The 21,397-nt window shown below is 25.3% G+C and overlaps 1 protein-coding gene across 4 annotated transcripts in view; it reads right to left on the reverse strand.

Moving 5' to 3' along the window:
• LOC129607383 (feline leukemia virus subgroup C receptor-related protein 2) overlaps positions 1 to 21,397 on the reverse strand; it is a 112,343-nt gene that overhangs the window by 83,883 nt on the left and 7,063 nt on the right. For 2 of the 4 annotated variants that reach the window (XM_055518358.1, XM_055518361.1), the window contains exon 2: positions 393 to 453. The exons of 1 other annotated variant lie outside the window; for it this stretch is intronic. The gene's annotated coding sequence lies outside the window, so the exon portion shown is untranslated. Of the gene's footprint in view, positions 1 to 392; positions 454 to 12,941; positions 13,080 to 21,397 lie in introns of those variants that run through there. One more of the 4 variants, XM_055518359.1, reaches the window with a different exon arrangement.

A 21,397-nucleotide genomic window follows, 5' to 3' on the forward strand; every position in this document is an offset into this window, starting at 1 on the left:
GAAGAATATTTGAATATAAAGGATATTTTATTATTGTCACAATTTTGATTAATCATTATTTATATATTTTTTGTTGTAATAATAATTGAATTCAATTTTGCTTCTCTTTTGTTAATTTAAATTCTATTCTTATCACTTCATATTGATAAACGGTTTTAAAATATTAAAAGATTTATCGTTTTTATAAATGATTTTTTTTAAGTTTTTTATATTATATGGAAGCCAATATATTATAGGCAATAAGGACATGGTGAAGAATAAAGGAAAATAAGTGAGTAGGCTTTTTGAAAATTAAAAAAATTTTGTAATAATATAAAGTTAGAACATTACTAGCATTTTTTCAAAATTTAATTTACATTTTACAAGAGATAAAAATCAACTTTTGTACTTACGAGGGGTTAAGTTTGTTTCTTATGCACTAATGTGATAGCAATATTAACTAAAAGTATGTACCTGAAAAAAAAAGAAAATTTTGAAAAATTATTATCAAGTAAAAATACTTAATTAATAAAATATTAGTAGCAGATTGAAAAGGAAGTAATTCAATCAGTAATGTTCAATTTCTTAATTTTTGTAAAATTTGTTTAAACATTTTATGAAACTGTGTTTGTAACAGGGTTAACAAAAAATGTTTATTTGACATATAAATGTCAAATATACGACGAAATCTGCGATTTAATCAGAGTTTATTGATAATCATATGTGTAATAATATAGAAATTACTTTATAGCATATACGACAAAATCTAACGTTAAATTACGACAAGTTAACTCATGAGTCATTTTATTATATACATTGTAATTTCCAAACATATTACTATCATAACAGTTTTAACTTTAAATTACATAAAAATATTGTGACACGCGTAAAATCAACTACAATTCCAAAATTTTAGGGTTACGGAAAAAATATTTTTACACCCTGCACTTTGTGAAGGGTATATTAACTTTGCTATGGAGTTTGTAACTACTTGAAGGAGTCATCTGCGGTATGGACATATATATATATTCTTGCTCAGCGTAAAATTCATAGCGTATAGACATGTCCGTCCGTCCGCCCGTCCGATCGCGCGATAACTCAAAAAAGAATAATGCAATCGACACCAAACTTTCACAAGTTTTTTCTTTTGTGCCAAGGACGAACCCTATTGTTATTGGACTAATTCGGACAACGGGTTCGGGTAGCTGCCATACAACTCAAACAGTTTTTTTTAAATATTTCAAAAACTAATAAAGCTATATAAAATTTTGTATATATATGTGTCCAATCATATTTTACACATGCTCTAAAAATTATAATGGGATAGCTGCACCAGTTCGGGTGGCTGCCATACAACTCCAACAGCAAATTTTTTATATTCGGCAAAATAATAAAGTCAGATTCATGAAACTTAGCAGTTATGTGTTCAATTATAGGTCAAATATATTTCTGAAGTTTTAGAGGAATTGCTTGACAGGTTCGGGTACCTGCCATACAACTTCAGAAGCTAATTTTAAATATTTGGGAAAATAATAAAGTCAGATTCATGAAACTCGGCAGTTGTGTGTCCGATTATTAATGGATGATGTTGTATTAATTTTTATTTTATGCAATAATGCAATTTGCTTAAAAAATGAGGGGATTGAAATAGAAAATTGCATAATTACAAATAGATATTTAATTTTTTGGAAATTATAGAGAAATTTTTAAACAATTGTAAGTAAAATTATATATTGTTATTTGTCCCAATAGTAATAAATTGATATTACATATTGTATCTGTTTTATAATATTTGAATCACATTTTATTATAATTTTAGAACGTTTCGAAATGAAATACAGCAAACCCGATTTCCGGAATCGTAAACAAAAGTTTTTATATTTGTGAATATCAAAAGAACATAATGTATTTGCAATTAAATATTGTTGGGTTAAATAATAAGAGAATCAGCAATCCCAAAGCCGAACTCAGAAACATTTGAACAGCTTAATATCCCCGACGGCTCGCATGTGCAATAGACTACCTAACCACCTACCACAAATTGATAACACCGTTAAATTCAAGAAAAAAGTGAAACCATACAAAGAAAATTTAAGTTTATTTTATCAATTATAAATATTGACATACTACCTCTCAGTGAACATAACAGCGGCTTCACTTGAACTCACACATTTTATGGTAACACTATACTATAATAACAGTGTCAGCAAATAAATATTTGTTTACTTTTATTCCAATACCAGCAAGGTTGAGGTGGATGACACAACTTTGTTTTGATACTTTGATACATTTCATCAAAAAACACATTTTATTAAAAATTGAAATTTAAAAAAACAATTCGTTGTAGAGCAAAAATTAGCTCCTCCAATAACTCTGGAAACTACTGTCCATATGCAAAAATGTGGCCAGTACTTGCTTCGAGCTACGCTGTCTATTTTACGGAATAACTACCATTTATTTATTTCGAATTAAAATTATATATGTATTTTATAAAATAAAACTCAATGAGAAGTTCAAAATTATCAAATTAGTTATATTTAAATATTACAAATTAGGCCTTAATTATTTCGATTAAACTTAATTTATATAATTTGTAAAAAAATGTGTGTATGTTTATTAAATTCGTAATCCCGATTAAAATTATTCTTGATTCAAAATTGAAGTGACAAAAATATTAAAATATTTAAAAAAAATAAAAAGTAGGTCAAATTTTCATTTTTAAATTTCCAAAAAAAATTTAAAAACAATATTATAGAACAGCGAGCATGTTTCAATATTCCAGCATAATCTCGAAATAAAACAAAAAAAAAGTTATTTTTAGCAAAGATATTTTTAAAAATACCTAGCGTTAAAAAAAAACATAAGTTTGTAAATATTAAAAACAAAAAAAATTTGATTAGAAAGCATAAAAGTGACAATGACTTTGTGTCAATGACTGGCAATTAAAACAAAATAAAAACGTAAACAAATTTTTGTTTTTATTTTTTATAAAATTCGAAATTGTAGTTTTACTTTTTTTTTTTCTAATTTATTACAGTATTTATATATGATACGTACGAGTATGTACGTACACAATTGTGAAAAAGTAAAAACATTAACGGTTTCTAGAATTTGCTTATTTTGCCTCAAAAATTACAATATGTTTTCTTTGCATGTTCCCTTGTGCAACTTTCTAGATTTTTTATTTCATCATCTTTTACGTAAGTGTAATTAAATAATCACAAAGCTCTCAAAGCGCAGAATTTAAAATAAAGTGTTATTGAAAATAAAATTCCAAAAATGCAGTAAATTACAATTAAGAGATAGAGTGATTCTAAGTGTTTTTTGTTATCACTGGGAATTCACAGATTCTGGCAGTATATGATAATAGCCTGCAGCAAAAATATTTTTGGAGATATTTAAAAAATCATTTGAAAAAGTTTTAACGCGTTTTCTGTCTAAACTAGAAGACATAGAGCGATTCTAAGTATTTTTTGCGATCAGTGGAAATTCGCAGATTCTGCCAATATATGATAATAGGCTGTGAGCAAAAATGGTTTTGGAGATATATAAAAATTCGTTTTCTGACTAAACTGTAAAAGAGATAGAGCGATACTAAATGTTTTTTGTGTTTGCAGGGAATTCAAAAAATTTCCATTTTGTTTTAGCTTTATGAAATTACATTTGGGACCCGGTGAAACAGTTTATTTAGTCCATCATTTAGATTTTGTTACTGGTTAATGTTTTAGTTTGACAATACCTGTTGGTTGTCTTAACAAGAATGTGCAGGATGGGAGGCAATAATTGTTCGTTTTATTTGGAGAACAGAGAAACCACGGAGTAATTACTATTTGAACATCATGCGGTTGCGCGCTGAAATTTGATATCTTGTATACTCTTTGGAGTTCTTGATAGAATTGGCTGCATTTTATTGTCAGGTGCTTGTATATGATCAATTTTCTTCACTACGTAACTTTCATATTTTTTTTTTAAATTTATATTGACATTTATAAAATGTTATAATTATAATGACTTTTATTAATTTGTTTCATAAAATTTTATAAATACCATTTTATAATGTAGCTTTCTCAACGTAAATAAAGCAATGATAATGAATATAAATACGAGTTGATCAACAATCTTCTCGGAACTGAGGAACATGAATCTTAATTAGAATAATAAGCTTTAAGTTATATTTTAAGAAATTTATTAATCATTGCTTTTTTTTAACTTAAATTGCAAATTTGCGAAAAATAATATGACGTATTAATGACGTATGCCTTTCGATGTTTTGGAATTATAATTGCTAGATTAACTTACTAATGCGGTACTAGAAAAATTTTAATAATTATTTGCAATTGTTAAATTTTAAATTTAAAATTATCTGTAAAATTAATAAAGTAAAAGTGAATCAAATTAAAATAAAATATTGGATTTCGCAAAAATTAAAATATTAAATTTATTTTTTTTTTGCTTTCTTATTAGTTAATTTTAATTAAAAAATGACCATGACCTCAAAATCTAATGCATTACGTTGAATATGAACTGAGCAATATTATAGTATACCGTTGACAGTCTTATTTCATTTAGATAAGTGTTTTATAAAGTACTTTATCTGAATATAAAGAAAAAAAGTTCAATTTGTTGTTTTTGCCGGATTAAAACGAAGCATTTGATTTGACGATGAACTTCCGATTACCTTTAGAAAGTTCGAAAGTTTTTTTTTAAGTTAGAATAATTTTTATTATTATTGCCAATTGATTAGATAACTTCTAGCAGCTTATCACATTTCAAAAAAATCATTTGATTTTAAAGAAAATAATTATAAATTACAAGCTGACTTGTTTTACTTATATAGAATAACTCAATTAAAAATTAAGATAACAATAACTCTGCAAATGAGTGTCTTCTTTCAGGTTGCGAATATAATACCAAATTTGAATTAATCGACCGACTCTGATTGAATTTTAATGGCTGATTTTCATATCTATAGATTCGTTTTTACTATTCAATTTGTTACAATTTGAAATTTTTATATTTTAAAAATAATTGAATTCTTTTAGAATGGTTTGGATTAATTGAAAATATTTTTATGGAAAATTTAAATATGTAAATTGAAATTCACTTCTTATTTTTAATAGAATTCTTTTGTTTTCCATGAAATTCCATTGTTTTTATATTAAATGAAATTTTACAAGATTTTTTTGGAAACAGATAAAATAACGATCAGCTTATTGCGCATAAACAAGAAGTGAGTTTAAATTTTAATTAGCATTTTAACCTTTTTACAATTTTATATTTGGTTTTGTTTTATATAAATAATTTTCATTATAGACATATTTATTTAAGTATCTAATATTATGACAAAAAATCTATATATTTAAAAGAATTCATAAGTTCAAAAGTTTGTTATTCATGCGAAAGCACATCAACGCTCAAATGTACATACTTATATTTTGGGAAAACCCTAAACAATAATAAATATTTTTAAAAGCAAAAATACCAGCTTATTTCTGGAAATAGTATTAGCTATAAATTTCATTAATAAAAATAAAAAATTTAAAACCAGTTATTTAAATACACACATTCATATATGCATACTTATATACACTTATATATGCATATTTACGTCAAATACGACATTTAATGAGAAGTTGATTTATTGCAAAAAAAATGGGGAACAATGTAGTCAACGAGCCCACGGTTTATGAAAAGCATATTTTCCTTTAAATATTAACGTTAAGTACATACACAGGAAAAATTTTGAGGGATTGATTTTAGAAGGAGTACAACCGTTAGTTATCGAAGATTTAGTAAAATAAAACGTACACACTATGTACTCGTACATATATCGATAGCTTTAAACGTTGAATTTGAATTTTTTCACAGTTGCCGTGTAAGAATGACGACATATTAAAGAGCAATGGTTTTAGGTGGTGAGACAAAGTGGTGACATACGACCGACAAAGTAAAGAACTGTATATTATAAGTGCATTATCTTTCAAAATGTTTTTCGAAAAATTACCTATCAAAGTATCAATTAGTGTTCGTAACCTATAAATATTCAACAATGTAATTTTTTTTAAATATTTATACTCACTTTCTATATTAGTTTATGTAATTGTTGTATAAAATTAAAATAGCCGGAAATATTATTCAAAGTTGAATAAAAAGTGCAAACTGCCAGCTATTTAATTGTAAAGTTAATTATATATACATATATATATATATATATCACATTTATAAATAAACAACCAAATTTTTTAATTTTCAGTAGAAGACGCTGAATAAGCTTTTTTTACCTTAAACTTACTATATAATAGGTAATTTTTTAATTTTCTATTGCAATTTATAAAAATTGAAAAAATTTTTGCGAATTGTCAGACTTATGTTAAACTGAAACTATTTTTTAATATCAAAATACGTTATATACCTTCAAAATACGTTATATACGTTCATATACACATACATGCATACATATATGTATAAAATTTTAATTTTGACCTTCACTAATATTTTAATCACATCAGATTTCAAAATAATTTCTCACTTTTTATTTGGTTTAATTTTTTTTCAATTTAATATTATTTATTTAACTCACGACTGTTAAAATTTTAAATTTCTATTAGAAATTAATAACTCTATGGTTTCACAATTTATATTATCAAAATACATTTGTGTATATACATACATATGTATATAAATAAAAGCACACACATATATACACCTATCACTTTATTAAATTTTTAATTTAAATTTCTAATAAAGAATATAATTAATTAAAATTAATTGATATTTGAAGTACTTATACGATAAATTAGACAAAATTAAATTTGCGAGAATGAAGTGAAAAAACCGGAATTTATTTTTTTTTTTATAAAATGAACAATAATTTTTTTTATTATTGTTGTTATTTTAAAGAGGGGAGGAAAAATACCACTGCGCCGTGAAAACATTAACAAAACACTGATTCATCATTATCACGGAAAGTAGGTACATATGTGAATTAAATATTAACATTGAATAATTCTAGAGTAAATAAGAATATTTTACACAAAAAAAAAAAACAAAATTTTATTAACACATGATATCAACTTTGACATTTTTTATTACTATTTAATTATAAAAAATAATTCATAACATTAACAGTTTTGAGCACTTATCAGTATATTGTATGTACACATGTAAATTTAAATGAGTGTAAACATATTACGCTCTTACATACATATGTACATATATTTGTGAGTATTTATACTACAAATTGTCTACTTAATGTTATCATGATAAATGCTTTTCTAATACCTACTATAATCATATTAGGTTTTTTTTCTCTATTTTTCTAATGTTAAACATTTTAATTTTTGTGTTTTTTTTTTTGCTGTTTTGTTTATTGTTTGCAAATATTAAAGTTCGAAATTATTTTGATTTTTTGTGATATTTAATTTCACATTAAGATTACCAGCCCGGTCAGCATTCAAAATAGAAATTTTTAATTATGGTAACGAAAATGAAAAATGTGGCATCGGTTATTGTTTTATTGCAAACCGTCATTTTTTATTACAGAATAGCCGTATGGTATATAGGAATATGGTTTGGAGCACAGTGCATAAAATATAACTTAAGCTCCAGATTAATTTAAATACTTAAGTCGTTCAATTTCATCTTAGCAAATCAAATAGAAATTCAAATTTTTTTTTGGTCGGAATATTCGAAATTGTTCCTTATCTCCATATACCGAATTGCTAAAGACACAACAAATATGTGATATACTCAAGGTCTCGGTTATACCTACTCCATTACAAATAAATCTAATACTTATAATTATGTATTAAAAAATTTAGAAATTCCGACTATTCAAATTTCAATATTACAAAAATTAATTCTATAATTTAATGTCTTCTAGTAACCCTAAAATGATTATTTTATTTTTAATTTACAACTAGAATTGTTTCGGTCTCAAATTTCATAAACAGTTTGAAGCTTTTAAATGAAATTAGTGATTTTTTACTACAGTACATGAATAAATTATTTTTAAATAAAAAAGGTAAAAAAATAAAAATAATTAATGAAAAAAAAAACTTGAGTTGAAAGTTTATTTTAAATTTATAATCATATTTGCTTCCCTAAATTTGTTAATTTATTCATTTGAAAATATTTGATTTATTTCATTACTTTATGAACGAAAAATTTTATAATGCGTGTTAGAAATTGTGTGTTGCGTCTCAAAACACATTGAGCAAATAATGTTCCCATAATTTTTCAGATTGAGTTCGAATATACGATACGTACTTATAAACGGCAACTTAAATACGAGTTGTCTAAACGGCAGGGTTTACTGTTAATTGATATTTAAAATAATGAACAGTCTAATCGGAAAATTAATGAAATCTTTGGAATACATACATAACTAAAATTGGAAGACGGGAAAACCTATTTCAAAGAATGTAAGTTACCCTTGTAAAGATTTGATAAATTTGACATTTTTTATACTTAGTATATGACACTTTTTATATATAGTATATGAGCATTGTACACTTTATGTACATATTTGCAGAGACTTTATTAACAGTTCACAATTTATTGTGCATTTGACCAAAAATTATTTCTTTTTATTTTTAAAAATTTTTAATAAATTTTAGAATAAAAGATTTTTTTTAATAATTAAAACGAACACTTGAAACAGAAAAGAGAATTTCAGAAAGAACAAAAGGCAAAAGTTGTTATGCCTACCAGGAGATGAGATGAAAAGGAAACGGAAACAAATTATGTTCGAGTGCTATCCTTGAAGAGAACAAAAAATATTTTTTTACAAGTTTTTTATTTCCGATTTACTATTGAAAATTTGTTAAAATATTTTTTTTAACATTATTTTTACAAAATAGAGAATAAATTTCAGTTTTTTGTACGAGGTCTTTAATATTTTATAATAAATTAAAGCAATTAAAGCACTAAAATCTAGTACCGAATTTTAGAGTAATATGAGACAAAGGAAATTGCTTCCAATTATGAAAAATTATCAAATTCATAATAGGCAGCAATTAATACATTTGCGGCCTTCAATAAATTCAAAAATAACCATCAATGCCTCTGGGGGTATCTATTAATTCATAAATGAAAGAAGTTATTTTCGGAATTAGAAAAATTTCAAAAAATCTTTATAAGTAAGACCTAAACCACATTAAGACCTATTGTCTTAAATTGGAATTTTTTTACAGGAATTTAGGATAGTTAGGACCTATACTTGAAATTAAACATTAAAGTTAATATTTCACACGTTTTGTTCAAAAATTTCACGCTTTAATTTTCTATTCCAATTTTGTCTACTTAAAATGTTAAATCCCATATATCTAATTGAGTTCGAAATTGCGGTAATAACAAAATCATAGCATGCATTAATTCAAAAATTTCGATACAAGAAGTGTGGTAAAAAATTAAAAGATTTCAATTAGAAAATTCTTAGTAATTACCACAAGAAAAAAAAAAACAAGAAATTTCCAAGAAATTCTTTTGGGTTACTTGAACAAAAGTTGTATGAGGACATTTTTTTCCGACAAATTTTTTATTAAAATTAAATTATTTTAATTTTTGTTCTTTTAGGTTAAGGGTCTGAAAATTTGCTTTTTATCTTTTCACTTTTTATTCGCTATGTGTTAAATGTTTAAATGAACTTCAATATATGCGATGCTGAGTGTTTGTAAACAAGAATCTTTTATATGAATGTAAACGCTTACGTAATATATATAGGGGAAAAAAGAGCCCGTAAATGTTTATAAAGTAAATATGAGAATGACTTTTTTTCTCATAAGATTTTGAGTATGTATATTTCTTTTTTTTTATATACCCGCACACAACGATCAAAATCCCTTAAGGATGTGATTAAGGTTCTTTTCATTAGGATTAAGTTAACCTTAATAATGTAAACATGATATTACACACATATACTGTCTAATCGCGTACTTGGTTGTTGTGTACAAGTAGTTGCAGTATTTTTACTACACAAGAGTATTTATACCTAAAAAAATAAGTACTGTAAATAAATGAATTACAAAATATGTAAATATTCGTGTTGTGTCGGCCTTACTTCATATGGTGTGGATGATATTGATCCTAACGGGATTTTACCAGTTCAATAAAATTTTGTTAAGTGCCTTGCGGCCAGTTGCATTGACTTATTATAGTCAAATATTCTCTTAGGATAAATACTTGAAATCTGATTTGTATTAAAAAAAGCAGTATCATATGATGTAGACTATGTATTGTATAGACTAACTTCGATCGCGTTATTCAACCGAGGTTATATTCCCGAAATCATTTTCAATTATCAATGCTATGTATTGATTTGGTAAGTAGACCAATTTACATTACGTATACCTCCCCCAAAAAACGTTTTTGAAAAAACTGCGTCTAAAAAGTTGAGCATATATTCAGTGTTTTTGAAAAATATTCACGACAAAAATTGGTGCAATGTCAAAAGATAGCCGATATTAATAACATGCGGCAAACAATGTCGACAATATGTGTGCAACCTTTCACGGCAATTTGTACTCACTTTATATCGACAATTTGGCCAAACCTAGTGCGAATAAAATGTGTGTGAACTTTGTGTCGACAAAATGGATGCCTACTGTGTCGACGATATGTGAGTGATTTATCACGTAAATGTGATTTACAATTTCACCTACTACTTTCAGAATTAATTCAGTTCATGGTATTGGCGTTGGTGATATTGTCAACTAAAAACAGAAAGAAAAAAATTAATTCGCTTTTCTTCTTTTTGAGATATAAACTTTAATATCCTTTATTTTACACTTGGTTTGTTTAACAGAAAATTGAGTTAGTAAAAAAAACAACATAATATTCAAACAATTAATCCCCATAAGTATAATGATTTTAAAACAAATTTATTTTTATCGCTATCTCTCTCTCCCTCACACTATTTATATAATTTCCTCTATATAATTTTCTTATTCTTTTCTCTTTATTAATTTTATTATTTGATTAAAATCTTGCAAAAATGAATGTTATAAGCTTAAAAGAAAAAAAAAACAAAATAAAAAATATTAAAACTTTAAGATGAAGAAAATAATTTTCAAAGGAATATTTTTCAAAGAATTAAAATAATCTCCATGACATTTATTTACGCGTACCATAAAAATAAAATGTCTACGCTTATATCTACATAAAAAACAAAAAAGGATATTTGAATGATCATAAGAAACTGTTTTGTGAAAAATATTTTTAGTTAATCTGTTCAACATACAAAAGGCTTTTAAACATTAGCTAAAAATTAGATTCTCATCTATTGTTTTTCGTACACAGTAATTTTGGGTTTGAAACCAAGAGCTGCTTGAAATTTTAATATAAAAAACCATTCAAGCTTGAAGGTTATTCCTAAAAACTTTAATGAAAATATTTAATTGACAATGCGATCAATTACAAAATCAAAAGAAATCAGTTTTGTGTGCAAAAATTAACAAAAAAAAGAATAAAGTTTCTTTTTAATTATATTTTGAATGAATTTGAGTGAAAATATTTAAAGTTGTGCTAAAGAACTCTAAGATCACAATAAAAGTTTCATTAGTTGCAAATTTCAATTACAATTATTAAGTGCTATTATTATAACTGTGTATATTACAATTAATCCTACACGATCGTACTTTAAATAAAAATTGTCAAATTAATCTATTGGCGAAGTAGATATAGGAAGAAACACGATTTCAAGGACGTCATCTCGCTAATCAGATCAGTGCAGCTGGTCTGAATAAGTGATATACCACCTGAAATTAGAGAATATTTGCCGTGACTATAGCACCCATAAAGCTACAAATTTTTCGAAGTCACAAGTATGGCAGATTCCGTGACTATCAGTAAGTATCTGATAGGTGTGTTCAGTTGTTCCATGTTTATTAATGCGTTTGTAAGAAAAAGTAAACAAATAATATTGATGGAAAAAACACATTCTGCCAAATAACTTTTTTTTTGATATTTAAAAAAATTTATTCATATTTTAGAAATTTTGAATGGTTGTATGCGATGTATATCAGTATAGCATATACATAAATTATATATATAAATTAATATACATACATTAAGTCTCATTATTGCAAATTTTTTGCTTGCTCAATAACGCTCAATGTGTCAATTCTGCAAATTGCTCAAGTGCAACTTTATGAGTAATTTTCGGAGAGCAAAAGCAGTTAAATGTTAATTGTTGAAGATTATGTAAAACGGTATTGAAACACCAATAATATCGTAACTATTATTTACGTCATGTTGTTGTTGTAAACTTAAAATCTCATGTTGAATACGTTTTCAATTTTGATTTTGATAAATATGGTTCATACATAAATGTTAGACTTATATTTCAATTATAATAGTATATATGTATATTAATTTTCTAGAGAACGAATAGCTCTAAAAAATTAATAATATCCTTGTAAAATTTGATTAAATTTCCTTTTTTATTGCTTGTAAATCAATTAAAAAGTTTTTTTATTATTAAATAAACTGGTTTTAAGGTTTGGTTATTTGTTTTGTGTTTTATGAGGTATTCAAAATGTAAAGGCAAACAGGAATAAAAATGGAGAGGGGGGAGGGGAAATATGTTGAGTGATATGATTTAAAAATATTTCTCAATGTATGTATGTAGACTTATGTATGTGAATAGGAAAACTCATAATATAATTTAAAATAAAATTGAATTCTGCTGTTCCTCTCTTTCAATGAGAATTATACTCATAGAGCAAGCAAAATTTAACATAAGAAATTGTATTAAAACAATACTAAAAATACGTTTTCATAATTTATGGCAATGATCTTTATAACTACGTAGATCAATACGAGCGCAAGCAAAATGAAAATATGGATGTCAAAATCAATGTCATTATGACGTATCAGATTTTATTGTTGGTTATAAATATTTTAGCTTTTTGCAAATGTATTATTACTTAAAATCAATCGTGTAAACTATAGTGTACACTCACCCCATTTACTATTTTATGTTTATTCGTAAGTGTTTGAAAACCAAAATCCCATTAAAAGCGAACTATGTAGTTCTCCTCAAACGCCTTTATTATTGCTCATTCAGGAAAAGTATAAATAATTCTTAATTTATCAATACCTCATACTTCATATTGTAGTGTAAGTGATTTTCCATTTCCTTTTTTGAATTCGCCTTCACTTATGCAATAAATAAGCAATATTTAATATTTGTACTACGAAAGAGTTTTTTTTTAAATTTTACTTAACAATAATTTTCTGAAAAAAAAAATTAAATTAATTCCAAACATAACATCGTATAAGTGTAAGAAAAATTTTATTTGAAAATAAAAAACTTTTACAATAGCAGCCACTTATAAGTGAAGATATTGGATTTAAAAAAAAAATATAAAAATACATTATTCTGTATCCTTGTGTGCTGCATGTACGTTGCTTATGTATGTAACAAATAAGCTGTTTTATGAACAAATCAAATTGAATTGATCTATATATTACGATACGGGAAAGGATAAAAGTACATTAGTAATTGATTCATTCGTTTTTTTGCAATAGAAATACAAACTTTCAAGAAAAGTTGAGTTTTAAACTGAAGACGAGTTGCCACTTAATCTGCCACTTAATTTATGTTAAAGAATGTTTGCGTGTGAATATTTAGATATTTTCCAATACTATTTTCAAGAGCAATAAGACAATTTTAATTCATAATTGCATCTTAATGACGCTTTTGTGTAATAAATATGTGAAATTTAGGAAGTGTATAAAAAGAAGTTTATTAAATCCTTGTCGGAAATTCTTTAAATAATTATCAAATACATATAAATGACATTGTTAATGTCAACCAAAGTAAATATTTCGATTGAATTTTGAAACGTTGATTTCTTTATATCTGAAAGTAGAGTGATACCTCCAAGTTCTAGCCTGCTGTTTTGATTTGATTGTGCCTCACCGAATTAATTTTGATTTTGAATTAAAAATTTAATCAAGCATAACTCAATTTCGGAATATGATGTGCGGATTTCTTTGAAATAATTGCAGGCACATACATATACACTCATGTAATGTAGAATAAGTGTAATTCTTATATCCTTTTATATTATATTGTATTTCTTTTACCAGTTTGCGAAAAATGTTGTAATATTATCCTTGAAACATGTTACCTTATCTAAATAATCATACTTTTTTATTCATTTTTTTTAACAAGGAATTGTAATATTTAAATAACTTAACATTTGTTTGTGAATATTATGACATGTAAACACAATTTGAAAAGAGAATAATTTCGAACATATTTTAAACTTTCAAGTTTATAATAAAATGACAATCAATTTCGGGAAGAGAGAATTTTTTTTTTGAGGTACACATTGAACACACCATATTACACACACTTTAATGTCATTTCCTTTTTTATGATTTATATTTTTTAAATCGATTGAGGGCATTAAAACCAAAAACAATTTAAAAAATAAATAAATTGGAAAATAATTTGAACAACAATTTAAATACATAAATTAAAGATGAGTGAAATTTTAATAAAAAAAAATAATTTTAATTCCTAATGGTGGTTTTACAGTTTTAAACCAAAATATTGTTAAATGCTCATTTGTGTTTTTATGTTCTGAGAAATAACGAAAAGCCGAGAGCATTTTTGAATAAATAAATAAAATCTGAACAGATTTCGTCTTTTTCTGAATAAAATGTTGGAATGTCTATTAGAAGACATTGATAAATTATTTTGGTGTAACTTTTTTTATACAATCAACAAAACATAAAAAGAAAATTTAAAATAAAGTTTCGATTTTAAGGATTTTCGAAAATTTAAATTTTAACAAAATATTTTTTCAAAAGTTCATGAACAAAACTTTTCATGTTACGACGTGACTCAATTTGTGAAAAGACCATATTTTTTCTTCATTTATCAATAAAGTTTTTGTTTTTTTTCATGTTTTTTTGTTTTTATAAAATCCCGACCCTGATTGTTTTCCATTATAAAGTGCAAAAAGAAATACCATAGTTGAGAGCTTTGATTAATTGTAATTGTATGAAAAGAAAGAGAGAGAAAAACATTACATATTTATATTTAAGTTTGAAAAAAGAAAAGTTTGGAATGTTGAACAGCACTTAAAAAATTGTGTTGATTAAAAAACATTGGTAATAATAATTTAAAATTAATTGATTTTAAGTAAAAGTATATAAGTTTAGATTTATGCAAGCAATTTCTAACATTGATTGATTACAAAAAAAAAAAAAAAAATTGTGTTAAAATCATCATTAGAAATGCAAAAATTAATTTGAATTTGAATTTGGATCTTCGGATTTGAACTTGAAACAATGTAAACTTCATTGTTGAATCCGTGTAAATATTGTTTGTTAGCATTAATTGGGCCTGAACTATTAGCTTAAACTTGACTAAACTATTTAGAGGCAGTATTTTTAGATTCTGGCGTAACATTTGTGTTGATGTTCTCGAATGGTATCAAAAACATTTTTAACTGTTAAATACGGTGTCAAAGATACTGCAATATATAACAGACTGGAATTTTAACTCATGTAACTTTTATTTAGCAATAAAAAGCGATAAGATGCTATATAATTCGAAAACTAACATCAAAGTATATCACTTAATAATAATCATATATGAAAAGCGGCTTTGGATGTGACACTAACAGTATTATACTTAAAAGAAGTGAATGATAATTTCCGATTGAAGTCATTGAAATTGTTAAAATTATTAACATTGATTAATGATTTTATTAGTCAATTATAGGCCTATTTTATATAGGAATATTTATAATGTAGTAAGAAACAGTACAAAGTTTTTGTTGGTAAGTAATAAACTAAGTATTAAAAAACAATTAAATTTCTCTAAGATTAGATATTAAACAATTAATAGAATAGCCGGCCCTCACTTTACATAAGTTTGTACGTGGTTTTAAATAGTTCATTATGTTTTATTAGAATTTTATATTTGTACATTTGTATATGATAAGAAAGCATTCTTATCTTCGATATTTATGAATTGATACATAATAATTTTTCTATAATAAATTATTTGAAATTCATAATAATAATCACCAAATCTTATAAAAGTGACGTTAATAAATTAAGTCAATAAAAATCATTTGCACCTGCGGTATCGTTTTATTATTTTTTTATGTTTATTATTAAATAACAAGGAAGGAAATTATTCGAAAATCTCAAAAAAATTTATATTGATTTTAAGACAAGGAAAAAGGAGTCCAGAGCTCTCGTAAGCAGGGATATTTTAAGAAATTCCGAACAGAAGCGTTTAAAAACCATTATTAGGATTGAAAGAAATCATGTCACAATCTTGTCAAGTTCGGAGAATATTTGGAAAAACTCAATCATTGAAATATAAATTGACAAACAAGAGTAAACTTAAAATCGAATACTTGAATTTAAACACCTGTACATTTTATAGGAATAAAATTTCTCTTTATAGTGGGATTTTTCCGCTATTAAGTGATAGTGTGTTTCAATTGAAAGTAATATAATATGATAGTCAACTGAAGATAATAATATGATAAGTTAAGCAACGGCTAAGTGAAGCTAAAGTTTGCTATTAATCAAATGATATCATAAAATGGAAGTGAATTTGAATTCTTAAAGTTGTAATATAAAGAATTCCATGGATACTTATTAGATTCAGAAATTTTATATGTAAAATTTAGCCAGAAGAATTGTACAAAAATTTAAAGTATTCTAATTTCAACCTAAAGTTATAAGGAAATTTTTTCCAAATAGACGCCTTTATGTGATAAGAATCGCTTTATATATTTTGCACTACCTTTCGCCTTTACTTTTTTGCGTTGTAATTAAAAGATACGATAATGACTATTATATTACAGTTATTAACAAAATTCTTAACTTTTAAGATTTTTATGGGCAAATTAATGGTATAATTCCAGTTTTGAAAGGGTAAAACATTTTACGCTTCAGGAATCTCTTACATTACAAAATCACTAATTTCTTTTCTTTTAAATTACATTTTTATAGAATCTTTTAAAAATGCCAAAAAGTATCCTGCTGTTCTTTACTCCACTATAATATTTTATCTATAAGTAATTCATTCTTTTATTACCCATTTGCAGCAAATTTTTAAGATTCCTAATAATAATTTTACATTTTATATAAGTAATCGAAGTTTTTTCCACAAATAATGAAAATGGAACAGCAAGAGGCAAACATTTCTTTTTGCCATTCATAATTTTAAGTATACCGTTTTATGTTGTTTAAAGTAAAATAAATAAAAATAAAAAAGATGATAAAATTCTCAATTCATTCAACATTTTTTCATTTACTGTTTACGATATTGCATAATTCAATAAAATTTTAAAGTTTTACAATATTCTTATGAGAAAGAAAACATTTTTAATGTAAAGGATGTGAGAATTTAAGATTCTTTGTTGAAATATGAAAAACAGAATTTTTTTTCATCTCCCGAAAATTCCTTTAATTGAAAAGTGAAAATACGATTCGAAAAAGTTTTAATAAATTTTGTACTCTTAATATTGCAAGAGATTGGCTTTTGTCAGACCAATTACAATGATTGAAAATTCTTACTTTTTTTGGTCGTTATCATGGCATCTACTTTATTCGCTATAATTTTCAATCAAATATTAAATTTTAAGCTTTGTAAGATCGAATTGAATTGTTACAATTTTTTCTATTATTGAATTGAATAAAATTTCTTTTTGTATTGCCGTTTTGACAGAAAAGTAGATCTAATAAAATGGCGGTTGTAAGATGAAATTAAGTAGACTTGAGTCAAATTAGCTGACAGATGACTGCAGATAACATCATATTGTGGTATCCCTCCGGCGGAGTAGAGTATCATTTTTAGATCAATATTCTGCACAAAATCAAATTATCTATAGAAATTAAGTGAAGATTAGTGACCAAATATGCGAATGGCTCAATCTTCGACAGGTCATAGACGAAAGGACGAATACCAGCAAGTGAATAAACTACATTTTTAACACCAGTACGCTTAATAGCAAACAAATTCACAAGAGATCTGTGTTTTCCACGTTCTCATGGCTTGAACACTATGCAAATGGGCGGTACTTTCATTTCATAATTAAGGTAAGTGAAAGGGGATTCAAACATCTAAATACTAAAATTTAAAATTATAAAGTATTCATTAACCTTTTTAGCTCAGCTGATAGTTCTAGATACCTGATATAAGAGTAAACGTGGCTCAGAATCAAAATTAAGAGGGTCATATACTGATAGACGAAGGTCATATACTGATTTGTTGTATTGATACACTAAATTACAAGATATAGTTTAAAATTTAATCTAGTTAGTTCGATCGATTAAATGAAAATATAATAATTATAGCAAAATTTAAAGTATTAATTTTCATCCATGTAACAAAAATGGTAGCGAAAACATAGTAAGTTACAGCTAAATTTTAAGTAGCTGCTACAACAATAATTTTCGTGTTGTTAATATAGTTGAATTCGTAATGCGGCAGTAGAGAGCACCAACCTTAAATGGGCTTATGGAGCAATGTGTAACGCGACAAGGAATTTGCTTCGCACAAGGGATCTGATCTCTCTCAGACGGGAGGATATCAGTGCTGTGAGAGGATATTTGGGTTCTGACGGGCCATTGTCTGATTGGCGAACATGCAAGGATAATGGGCTGCCCAGCAAACGATCTTCTTAGGAGCTCCTAGGACAAAAGGAAAAAGGAAACGGTAACCCACCTTCTAACCTAATCTAAGATACTTGAATTATAATGCAATAAGGATAATAACGCAATATTCTGCGAATAGCTTATGCCAATGTTTTCCTTAGCAAAACAAAAATATTTCAACATAATTTAATAATTTTTAATCTTTTATAATTCTGTTCACTTCATAAATTTATTCAATTTATTATAAAAATAGAAAAAAAAAAAACGATAATAAATAATGTTCTTTGCCGGTCTATTATTAGATGAAGCAGTTCGTGCGTAACGTGCTTTTTAACATTAAATTATACTTTTCTTATTAGATTAATAAAAAAAAAGTTTTGGTCATTTTAATGATGATCATTTAATTCTATTTAACAATAAATTTTTAAGGTACTGAGAAGTAATTGATAAACTTCGCATTTTTAAAAAAAATATTCGCAATTATGTCATTGTTAAATACTTGTTATTCACTATAAACATTTCAAATAAGCCTAAATAATTTGTTGTTATTTAATTAAATTGTTTCTAAGTATCTTACGTTATGAATTACATTTAAAGGGCAATAGTCCATCATTGAATTGCTTGCATATTTTAATTTTTAAATAATTAATGATTCGTGTTAAAAAATAGTTTTGAAACGAACATTTTATAACAGTAGACGAGAGATCTCCATATTACAATGTAATCAAAAAAAATATAGTATTATTTAGAATTTTAACTTTTATTGAAATTAAATACTAAACAATGGACTTATACTAAAGTATAAGATTTTTGTTTTCTAAATACATATATATGTATGTACATAATTCACAACGTTACGCATTTTACGTTCTTATACAAAATTTTTTCTTAGTCTCAATTTAATCCCATTTATGATAACAATATTGCTCTATTGTGTATAATGTTTTCAATTAAAATAAAATTTCATTCACAATGTAACAATTGTGAGTTTATTTTTCTGATATATGCGTACTTGTCCTTATATACTCGTACACAATATGTATATATATATATATATCAAAATATTTACATATGGAAATGTTATAAGCATTTGTTTAATTCTTTAATGTACTCACATAATACAACGTAAATAATAAAGACCTTCCAGTTTAATAAAAACATTATAATTATTTCTAGATTGCTCTTGCTGCAGGGTCATAATTATGATAATTATTTATGGTACGCAATTTGAAATAAAGAAAAATTATACCCTCGTACGCGGCTCGAGTATACAAATGGTTAACAAAGACTAAAATGGGTCTTTAGGAAGCAAAATAAAATCGAATTGGATTTAAACAGGCGAACTTTTGCTTTCTAGGTGGGTGCAATTCCAGCTTTTGAAAACAATATTGAACGTGTAATTAATAATTTTTTGACCGGAATGCGTCAAAAATGTAAATGGCAATGGAAATACATTTTTCCTTTGAGTACAGCGAATCATAAATCTTGATTTTCTAAAATTTAATAGAAGATCTTATTTTTTTTTCATATTACATCGTTTACATTACAAAAATGAAAGTGAAACGATGGAAAAATACAAAAAATTTCAAGATTACATTGGTAAACGAATAGCGCATTCAATAGATAAGAACAACATAAACACATACTAAGTATGATTTTGTTAACATGCGTTTAACTATTCATTTGCTATCATTTCATAAAATATAGAAGTACATACTTGAAATACTTGTGATAATAATGCGATCTTGATATTGTTTCGATGTCTTATACGTCATAATGACATAAGGATCAATTAGAAATTTTTCTTATCAGTTTTTTTTTCCCGTAAAAATTTTTAACACTATCAGAATTGTAGGTGTTAGAGAAATGTGTTGCTTAAATAAAATGTCAATCAGTCAATGTCTCTCCTTTATTGAATTTTAATCCTATAATCATAACTATTAATTTTATCTTATCAATTTAAAATGATAAGAAACAAACATTTGCTTTTGAAAAAAAAAATTAATTTAATAAAGAAAAGGTTTATTTAAAAATTTTTGTGGTCAAATTTATTATGTAATTAGATATTTCAGTATTTTTGCATCCAATAAATGCCAGAACAGTCGTAAAAACATTATGTAAGTTTGGCAATTGTAATCAGCTAGTTAAAGACAAATCTTTTGATAGTTCTTTGTCATAAAATTTGTATTAACCTAATTCCAAAGTAACTGTATGCGTTTCATTTTAAGATTTTCATAATTACACGATTTTAATTGGTATTGTAAACTTTCTCTTCGGTCTAATTATTTGCTTTGTCTAAAAATGAATTTTTTCATATTTACACTTGAATTGAACGCACTTATTACAAACAATACTGTACATCTTTTTGTATTTTTAATAAAAGCAGTATATAAACACATATAAAAATACAATATTATATATGTATGTATGTACGTTTTCATTACATGTTATACAATCAGAATCACAACCAAAATCTATTGTCCAACATTGAATAGAATCACTTTTGCGAATAGCAATTTTTGATTAAAACCATATTATTATTAATAATCAATATCCAATTAGAAGCAAGAGTGGATATATTTTTATACTCGTATACATACATATTTATAAAAATGAGAATAAAGTAGAATATATTATGCTCTCATAAGAGGATTAAATGAGAATATTTGTACATAAATATACTTTTATATGAATATGTCAATGTACTTTTCAAAATTTCTCGAACAGCTCTTAAAATATGTAAGTATTAAACAAGTATTTTTAAGATTATGCAAATGCT

Source organism: Condylostylus longicornis, unplaced genomic scaffold (assembly GCF_029603195.1).
Source record: "Condylostylus longicornis isolate FDR11 unplaced genomic scaffold, ASM2960319v2 ptg000027l, whole genome shotgun sequence".
Classification (NCBI taxonomy): domain Eukaryota; kingdom Metazoa; phylum Arthropoda; class Insecta; order Diptera; family Dolichopodidae; genus Condylostylus; species Condylostylus longicornis.